A 9681-nucleotide genomic window follows, 5' to 3' on the forward strand; every position below is an offset into this window, starting at 1 on the left:
ATATTTATGACCTGTGTTTGCTGAAGTGCTTCAGTTCTACATGTTGACTTTGCTCTCCTTATCTTATCTTCTGTTCTGGCCCGCTTGTCCACGCTCCATCAGTATGTGACTCCTGCACCGGTGTGGCGAGCACTGTTTGTGTGTGTGTGTGTGTGTGTGTGTGTGTGTGTGTGTGTGTGTACATCTGTGGACCGCCAGAGAAGCTAATGAAGGAGGCTCTGAAAAGTATCAGAGCAATGAACCGAGGTCTTTGGATAATATAGAAGACACCAGTCCAGTTCAGTTCTAATGCAACTACACGTTTAAAACAACTTTGCCCTGCTCTCTGGCAACACTTTTTATTTGTAGATGAATATTTGAAACCACCTCCTGACAATCCATTATGGGACCATGTGTAATTCATAATGTGCTCTTAATACGGGCACTGCCTATTTGTCCAGCAGCCAGTAAAATAAGTCTCTTGCGATTTCACTAAATTGCTGGAACAACCACTGAAGTTACCTGCTTGTGAGGTAAAACATGCAGTTCAGCAATCAGTACGGCACTGAATAGAGTTATTAGTGACCTAGTAATCAAGATAATCTATATTTCCTTATGTTCATTATTAGAGCATATAGATATACTGCCTAAGCTTATGTTCATTCAATCTTTATTTATTCTTGGAGGTTCATTGAGGGTAGTCCTCATTTTCAGTAAAGCCGAGATTACACAGTAACACTGAAATAACAAGAGATATAGTATAATAATTGTGGTAAATAAAACAAAAATAAAACAGATAATAAGATAATGTACATAACATTATAAAGGAGGAAGTGAAAAATAAAAATAGGTACAGTTTGACATAGGAAGGTTTATGATTACAGATCTGAATTGATTATAGGAAAGTAGAGAATTATTTTGTATGCTATATTGAAGATTATTCCAGGAAGTAGGGGCACCATAACGGCCGACTTTCCCAACTCAGTGTGGAACCTTGAGCATCAAACAGTCATTTGATCTGGTCTGATAGGGACTAGAATTCCAAACAAGCATGTTTGAAATATAACTATGTATGTGCTGTATCTTTGTGTGTTATGTAACCTTCTGCTTTAGGTTTAGTTCAACACTGCAGCCCACTACACTGACTATGCCCTAAGCATTCTTTTGTGTAAGGTTTGTCCAACATAACAAAATTCCAAAAGAGGCTACAGGTGCAGTGAGAGTCCTAATGTGAATTCCAGGCTGTGGGACGTGTCAAGTGAAACTGTCAAGAGTTCCTTAGACATCCTGTTGCCTTTTCAAAAAACGTGAGATGATGAGTACAATACCCCTGCTAAGACCTTGGACACATGCAATACATTCTGCCCAGCAAACTTGAAAGGATCTGAGGATTACAATATCCACTTGACTTTTGTTCACTCAGCAACTGAACTGCTCAAGACATATTTTCAACAAGACAAGTTTTACACTGTGTACCTACAAAGTACTTACAATTATATTATATTTTGCCTGAAATTTTGCTGTTGAGTTGAGGTGAAATGTACAGTATGTCACTGTTTCCAGCATCTAAATTTGCATTAAGATTGTGCATTGGTTGAATACATAGTGTGTTGAATAGAAAGCATATTTTGTTGTTGTTGTGGGTTTTTTTTCCTACAGTAAGTTCCTGAAACCTTAGTGCATATTTTTAATTATGTTCTTAAGAAGCCCCAAGTGATTCTCAGGTCTGTTTGTTGTCTAGTTATGTTTTGGTCTCACATTACATGGCAGTCATCCAGGTTGAAAACCGTCGCAAAGTAAAAAGGGAATGCTTTTTTTCCTTGTTACAAAGGCATCTCTGTAACTTGTAGCTTTTTTGAATCCGCTCAGAGCAAACAAATGCTAATCGTTCATTTGGACTCGCATGGGAGTCTGGCTGAGGCTAGCCTCCCAGGTTGGGCTTGTGTGTGTGTGTGTGTGTATGTTTGTGTGTGTGTGTGTGTGTGTGTGTGTGTGTGTGTGTGTGTATGTGTGTATGTGTGTGTGTGTGTGTGTGTGTGTGTGTGTGTGTGTGTGTGTATGTGTGTGTGTGTGTATGTGTGTGTGTGTGTGTGTGTGTGTGTGTGTGTTTGTGTGTGTGTGTGTATGTGTGTAGTCTGAGTCTATGATTTACGTTCAGCTTGGGAGCACATATGAGAGTAATTACTAGCACCATCTCCATGCTAGTTTGAAATTAGAGCCAAAGAACTGTGGCATAACTGAACAGGCACTTGAGAGTGAGCCACTCGAGTCTCCTTTTCCCCCCATCTGAAGCCTCGCACCTGTGCCGCTAGAGCCTCTTGGGAAATAGAAATGTCCTTGTTTATGGTTATGGAGAAACGTGAGGTGGCATTAAACAGCTGTCTAATACCCCCTCTGGTTTGTCTTCGCTGGGAATTCAATGGAAGGATCTTTTAAGTAAGGGCTTGAACTGAGGTATGAGAATGGTCAATGTGTAGGTGTGTGTGTGTATTATGCTGTACTATGCTGATGTGTTTGTGTGAAACTGTATGTGTAAACTGTGAATGTGAATGTGTGTGTGTGTGTGTGTGTGTGTGTGTGTGTGTGTGTGTGTGTGTGTGTGTGTGTGTGTGTGTGTGTGTGTGTGTGTGTGTGTGTGTGTGATTGTTTGAATATGTATGTTTGCAGTCCAACATGTGTAGGAGTTTCTTCATGTTTGCAGAACGGCATTACATACCGCTTAGGGACATTGCGAGTGAGAGTGGGGATTGACATGTTGAGAGTCAGAATAAATGAACAATATGATCTCCTGAGCTGTGGATGTATCGATACTCTCACAGTCTCATCTCCATGGAGGCAACAGTGAGTCAGTCAGTCATTTTTTCGTCTCTTTATTGACATTTATCGCCACTGCTCGGTACCCGTCAAAACTCAACTCTGAGCTTCTCTGGTGTCAACAATACCCACATGAACATGAGTTCTTCCTGACTGTGTGTAAGTGTCACGGTGTGTGTGTGTGTGTGTGTGTGTGTGTGTGTGTGTGTGTGTGTGTGTGTGTGTGTGTGCGTTCATGCATGGTTTTATCCAAAGGATTGTTTTAGTGCTTATTATCACTTTGTTCCAGTAATGAGGTCACTGCATACTCCTGGTAACCAAAAACGTTCTTAGCCCACTCCAAAGATCTAGTCCTTCCACTCATAAATAAATCTATGCATAATGTGAAAAAATAGCCTTGCTTTCCAGCCAAATCCTCCCTTAATTAGTTGTAGCACGCTACTGTTTCTCTGCTCGAGGGTGTCCTGTTGTTATCAAACCATGGAATTATTTCTTCACACATAACTAACACCTCTGTTTATTTTTAAGCTCCACATTGAGACACTAATTATCAAAGGATAAACTCCTTTTCCCAGAATGCCTCAAAAATGGGGATAAACTCCAGACCAATTATTTTGTGATGTATGGACTTAATTATTTTTCAGTGAGGTTATTAGACTTTTACAGGGGAAAAAAATATGACGTGTGGGACTTTGAGGCTTAATCCTAAATGCTACTGTGCTCAAGAAAGGTCCATGGAAAAGCCATCATTTTGGCGGTGCATTTTTCCCCCTTCACAGCAAACAAGTTTTGTAATGAAGTTTTGAGTTTTGAAACTCCTTGTCCAGTCACGCCACCTTCTATGAATGGCCCTGACTAGAATTTCTAACGACCTCCAGCTGGTGGGAGAGCTCAGTCGAGTGGCCATCCTGCCGTCCATCGATCTCTACAGCTGTGATGTTTTTGTGGATGTGTTTGATGTTTTATCATTGTATCGAAGATGCAATTATGCATTTGTAGAGGGAGGTTAATGAAAGAGTTTACTGCCTGCGAGGTGTCATTAATTGTCTGTTTTGGAGGATGTCATGCCTATAATCTGTGACCAGCAGTAAGTGATTGAATCTAGAGTGGTGTCCTCGTGGGTAGGGCGGGTGAGTGGGTGGGGATGGTGGGATGCAAGACGAGACGGCATGTGAGGCTGTGACAGACCGAGAGAGTGATAGCGAGTTGGTGGGGGGGGGGGGGGTGAGTGTGAGTGTAGGGTGGACAAAGAGCTGGGGAGTCTGTCTGATCACGTGCCAATTAGCGTAATTAAAACGACCTTCCGGTGATATACTGTCATGTTCGTGCTATGACAGCCTAATAGGCATCTTAGTCATAAATATCACTCCGCCGTCTTGTGGCGCTGGTCCACCCGGGCAGCAAATTGAGGAGAATCTGTAAGCCATTTAGTTTTCAGTAACACCAATCATGTGTCAAAGACGGGACCTGTGAGAATACCAAAACAGCGTCCTCCAAACGGAAGACCCCCGCGGAAAGTCAAAACAGAGAGAGGGGGGAGTGTAATGCGATGCAGCTCACTGATTAAGACAGGGACTCACAACTCAGCCAACGCCGACAGCTCAATCTAGCATTCTCTTCGCACGGCACTCTTCCGCGTCTCCCCCAAGGCTCCCCACTCGAAACTCAATCAAAAGTGAGCCGTCACTGGAGCTCATCAACGGCAACAAGGCCCCAGACAAAATAGCAGCCTCTCAATATCGATGATCCCCGGCTTGATAGTGACACGGGAGCGCCTGCAACCTCGGTCCCCATCAGTGCGTCATCGGCGAGCCAGCCAGGACGTGTACCGCTGTTGTGGGGCAAGTGGTAATGGCCCTGATGACAGAAAACATTAGACAGAAAGGCATTAAGAACGTAATGGCTATAGAAACAATGAAATGCATAAGATCTGTAAATGGACTAGAAAATGAATGGATCTACAGCCTGTGGAAAGTCTTGAGTCTATTGTTTTCGCAGTGTGGGTTTTGAAGAGAGATGACATAGATCAGACTGAATTGGATTGAGTTTGTCCTTGAATAATACAACGCTTACGGAGCCATATGGACGTCTGTAGATTGTCATGTGAAGTTGGATTGGGTGATTCAGACTCTTGAGAAAATGAACTCTCAATCTTCCTGTAGTTTGGTTAATGTTGTACTCCGTTAGACTCTGCTGTGAAACTGTGGACTGTTTAGATGTCAGATTATCATCACAAAGCTACTGGCATTCATTCCATCAGCTGCGCACCGAATATGAGTTATCAAACTCAGCGTTCAACTTCTACGGCACATGGGGTGGAGACCTTTTTGATGAATGGGATATGTGTGTTTCTGTGTTTGTTTATGTGTATGTGTGTGTGTGTGTGTGTGTGTGTGTGTGTGTGTGTGTGTGAGTGGTTGTGTGTGTTGCAGGGAGGGGTGTCAGAGATAAGGCTATGAAAGTGTTTACCCAGCAGTTGTGATGGATGGATTACAATAGGTGTGGTAAACAATAAGAACATCATCCCCTCATCATTCATTGTTTGTCATCCCGTTTGGCCTGTCTCAAACTAAGACATCTCCGTATGACTATTTACTAAAAATATTAGACAGATTCAGGAGATTTCCACCACAAACAAAGCCAGACGTGGGAGAGAAACTAAGCATTCTGGGAGAGACTGAATACAAGTGAGGAATGGACGTGTTGAAAACAAAACACTATGGGTTACTGCTGTGTATGCAGCTTCATTTTGGATGGATCTCAAGCAATTGTTCATCAGGTGGACAGTATGGAGCTACCCAAGCGAAAAAGTGGAGCGGTTATTCAGGGTTTTTTTTTTTGTTTGTTTGTTAGTTTATTTTATTTATTTATTTTAGGAAGACCGGCTTAAGCCACTGATGCAAATGGATATTTCTCTCTTTCTATTTTCAGACCCTTAAAGCCCCCCCCCCCCCTCCAATCTTAAATACCATTTGCTACAGTTGCCGTAGCTTCTAATTAAATCACCTTATTTACGGTGAGAGTGGCTGTGAGTTGAATAATTTACAGAGGCATTGCTGAGACAGTCTTACATGCTTGGGTGAGCCATAAAATAACCCATGTTATAGTGATTCAATGAAGTGTGGCTCTCCGCGGCAGCTTATTTTTGGACGGGGGGCGATACACACAGTGTTATCAGCAGCAGAACAAACCAAATCAGGGGATCTATTGGCGGGGAATAAAAGCAGGTGACGGCGCTTTATTGTGCATCCAAGTCTGTCTAGTGCAGAGAGAGCAGGCTCCACTGCCAAAGGGAGGCATCTGGGGAAAGACACAGAGAAGGCAAAACATCTGGCCTCCAATTTTTAATTAGACGCAGTTCACCTCTGGGATTATTTTTAGTTCACGTAATGCGGGATTTCATGTCCTACAGGACTATCTGACAACAATGCCTAGGCAACAGTATCTTTTATAGGGGTTAGTTTTGTGTGTGTGTATGCATGTATGTATGAGAGTGTTTGTGTATGTGTGTGTGTGTGTGTGTGTGTGAGAGAGAGAGAGAGAGAGAGAGAGAGAGAGAGAGAGAGAGAGAGAGAGTGTGTGTGTGTGTGAGAGAGAAACCAAAATACAGAAAGGACTGGAGAATGAGTGCTATAGATTTCTAAAAGATATTGTACATGATCATTACACAACATGGTTAACCATGTACTGTAAACTCAGAATACTTCCACACACAAAAGCAGACCTTGTGCTATGGAAAAGCCAATGCAGCCAAGCCTTCCAGGTAGCAGAATGAGTGGATGTGAATCAATCCATAATCTATGGAACTGTTCATTTTTAAAAGGACATTAGTGTTCTATTAACGGATATCAATTTGCTGGTCCACCCTAACCACTTTGTCAATGCCTTTCTTTACTGAGCCATGTGGATGCTCCCGATCTAAGACAGCATTGCACCAGCTAGCCCCAAATTACTGGCTCTTCATTCATCTCACGCCAGGCAGGAGGTGCCGGCACCATTGCCGCTGTTGGCCACCGTGCGCCGATCCTTTATGAGAAGCCCTCTCGCGCCGGCACTGAAAGGTTTGATTCACAAGGAGAGCGGCTCCACAAGTTAGACACCACGACTGGCGAGTTCATTCTAACCACATCCCTTAGCGCCGCAGACACGGACGGCTCGATATCCAGGCCTTGGCTCTCTGGGCAATTGGATGAAAACCGCAGAGAGAGCTAAGCCATGGAGGGGGTGGGTTGGGGGGTGGAGGGGTGTGGTGAAGGGGGGGGTCTGGAGCAGGATGGTGGTAGTGGTGGTGGTGGGGAGTTCTGGCGCGGACGCCTCAACTGGCAGAGATGCAAAATTGATTTTGTTTCACTTAGCATGGCCTTGTGAGAGATGGGGACTGAAGTATCTGTATCGGCACTGACATCATCTGGACCAGAGTCAAGCTGTCTCCTCTCACGACAGGGGAGATTCACCCCCCACCAAACACACACACACACACACACACAAACACACACCATCACCTGCCTCACTCTTAAACGCTGCGCTACTTTTCTCGCTTTTGTTCGAGACCAGCTCTCTGGTTAATGGTCAGCACGTTCCCTATTGTGAGGTGAGAAAGAGTGTCTGTGTAGTTCCCGGGGGAGGAGGGCCTGTGCCAAGCAACTGGTTTAGAAGTGATGGCATTTGGGTGTTTGATTGAGAGTGAATAATTATTAGTGTCAGTGCCGTCCTTAATAAACCCAGTGGCTGTAAACACCTCTGTCCACTGAGGGACGCCCCGTCGCGAAACCCACTGCGGGAAACCCCTTGGTGCTGACCACAAAAGTTGGCCGCTTGTTTATAATTTAGGGCTGGAACTCGGAACATGTGTGCTGGAACATCCCAGCAGGCTGTGCAAAAAAACAGTGCTGGTATTATTTCTGCAATGTCAATATGTGCAGGTCCCTAAACGAGCTACGCTGCCTCACATGCCCAAATGTGAGTTGGCGTAATCAGAGTGTCTGCCGTTGACATTTGATTAAAGAGGCGATCTGTCAGCTCTTCTGGCAACAAATAGATGTCGGTGTGGTCTCTCGCTCCGGAGGCTACTGGGCCAGGTATGAGTTTTTGCCGTTTTCACGCGGATGATTTCTCCACGTCGTGCATCAGAGAGCTGTCAGTCAGGCCCGTTTGGAAAAGCAGACATAATCACAGAGACGGCTGAGGAACTTTTCATGTTTAATTAATGATGCTAATGAAACTTAATTAGCAGAGCTTATGAAAAATGCATTCAAATGAGAGATGAGCTTTATCCTTAAATAACAAGCCTCCTGTGCTGGATTTGGTGTCCTATTACATGCTAATTAGACTGCACTGGGGACTGCTAATTCAACGAGTGCAGATCGTTTTAATCTTCTGCATGGCGGAGGGGCAGAGAACCTCTGTGTCTGTATATGTGTGTGTGTGTGTGTGTGTATGCATGTATTTATATGTGTGAGTGTGTGCATGTGTGTGCAAGAAAGGAAGACGGTGTATGTGTGTGTACCTTTTTAATGTGTATGTTTAGGGAGGGTGCTAGTCCAAGTGTGTGTGTGGGTGAACATGGAGCTGGAGAGAAAAGGAGAGTTTGTTCTCTAATGCCACTAATAGAGATAGAGAAATAGAGAATTGTATTATTATTATTAGCAGGCCAATTACAGTGCATGTTTGTATTTCAGGTTAGCGCTTTCACGTCTGCCATGTTGGTGTATGGGCAGCTGATATATTGTGCTGCCAACACTCTAATTTATCATAACCACTCACTAATTAACACTCAAATATTCATTACTACCTAGGTGGGGGTTAGGCTAAGGTATCTAGGAGGGATTACACATAGCTGTGTTTGAATAGGTCAAATTCAAAACATCCAAATCAAATGAAGCTATCCATTTGCTAGTTTATGTAACACAACCGCAGCAAGAAAGACTCAAGCCTCCTGACAAATTAAGTCAAAATAAACAACTCAGTGAGCTATCGATCCCTCATTTGTGTCCATTCTTGACATGCTTGACTTCATTTCACTCCTCTCCCCAGGTCGGCCCATAATTCTCCCACCAGACGGTCTCGTCTCTATGTTTTGTTATCTCATTTATAGCGCTCCTCTTTCCAAGTTTGACCAGAAATCTCTTTCCACTCTCGCCTTCCTAGTTGACACGATAGCTTGTCTGTGGTGTGTTTGTGGAATATTCAAAAAAGAAAAAAAGGGGGGGGGCAGGGAGGACGTGGACTGGCGGTTCACAGTTTGCTGCCCCACTGCAGAAGGTGGTAGACTGTCACATTGAGTGTGTCCTTCTCCGCAGCTGCCCAAAAGCATAGCGACAGCCCAGCTCATCCGTGGCAAATGCCGTTATGCCCCACAGGGGACGAGCTGTGATCGGCTCCCTCGCTGAGAGATCCCTCCCCGGAGGTGCGATGCTATCTCAACAGAAAGCCATTAGCTAGATCTGCATCACAAGATATGCGTTGCTCACAGCGCTTTTCAACTCTCGCGGGAATGATTCCAAATTATAGCTGTTGTTTGTGGGCTTTGTGTGTGTGTGTGTGTGCGTGTATTTGTGTGTTTCTGTGAGAGTGTGTTTATTTGTTTGTATGATGTGTTTGTGTGCTGTGTGTGTGCGTGTGTGTGCATTTGTTCTTCTGTGTGTACCGCCTTTGGTTTGTATTGGACATTTAGAACTCCTCACAAGCACTAGACAACTGCTCTCTAGATCTAGCTAATATCAGAATGTTACATATATGAGTAATGACAAGACTCCTGTGGAGTGTGTGTGTATGTGTGTGTGTGTGAAGGAGAGAAAGAGGAACAGAGAGATGACAGACCGCAGAGGCTGTTTGAGACTGCATTGATATCTGTGAGTGTGTGTGTGTGTGTGTGTTTGTGTGTATTTT

At 44.0% G+C, this 9681-nt stretch overlaps 1 long non-coding RNA gene across 1 annotated transcript; it reads left to right on the top strand.

Annotated features, from left to right (window-relative positions):
• Positions 1-643: 643 nt before the first annotated feature.
• Positions 644-4714, top strand: LOC121708408. Its single transcript, XR_006031643.1, has 3 exons — positions 644-737; positions 1721-1724; positions 4703-4714. It is a non-coding gene; the product is annotated as an uncharacterized LOC121708408 (long non-coding RNA).
• Positions 4715-9681: the final 4967 nt, after the last annotated feature.

The sequence above is a fragment of the Alosa sapidissima genome, chromosome 5 (assembly GCF_018492685.1).
Source record: "Alosa sapidissima isolate fAloSap1 chromosome 5, fAloSap1.pri, whole genome shotgun sequence".
Classification (NCBI taxonomy): Eukaryota; Metazoa; Chordata; class Actinopteri; order Clupeiformes; family Clupeidae; genus Alosa; species Alosa sapidissima.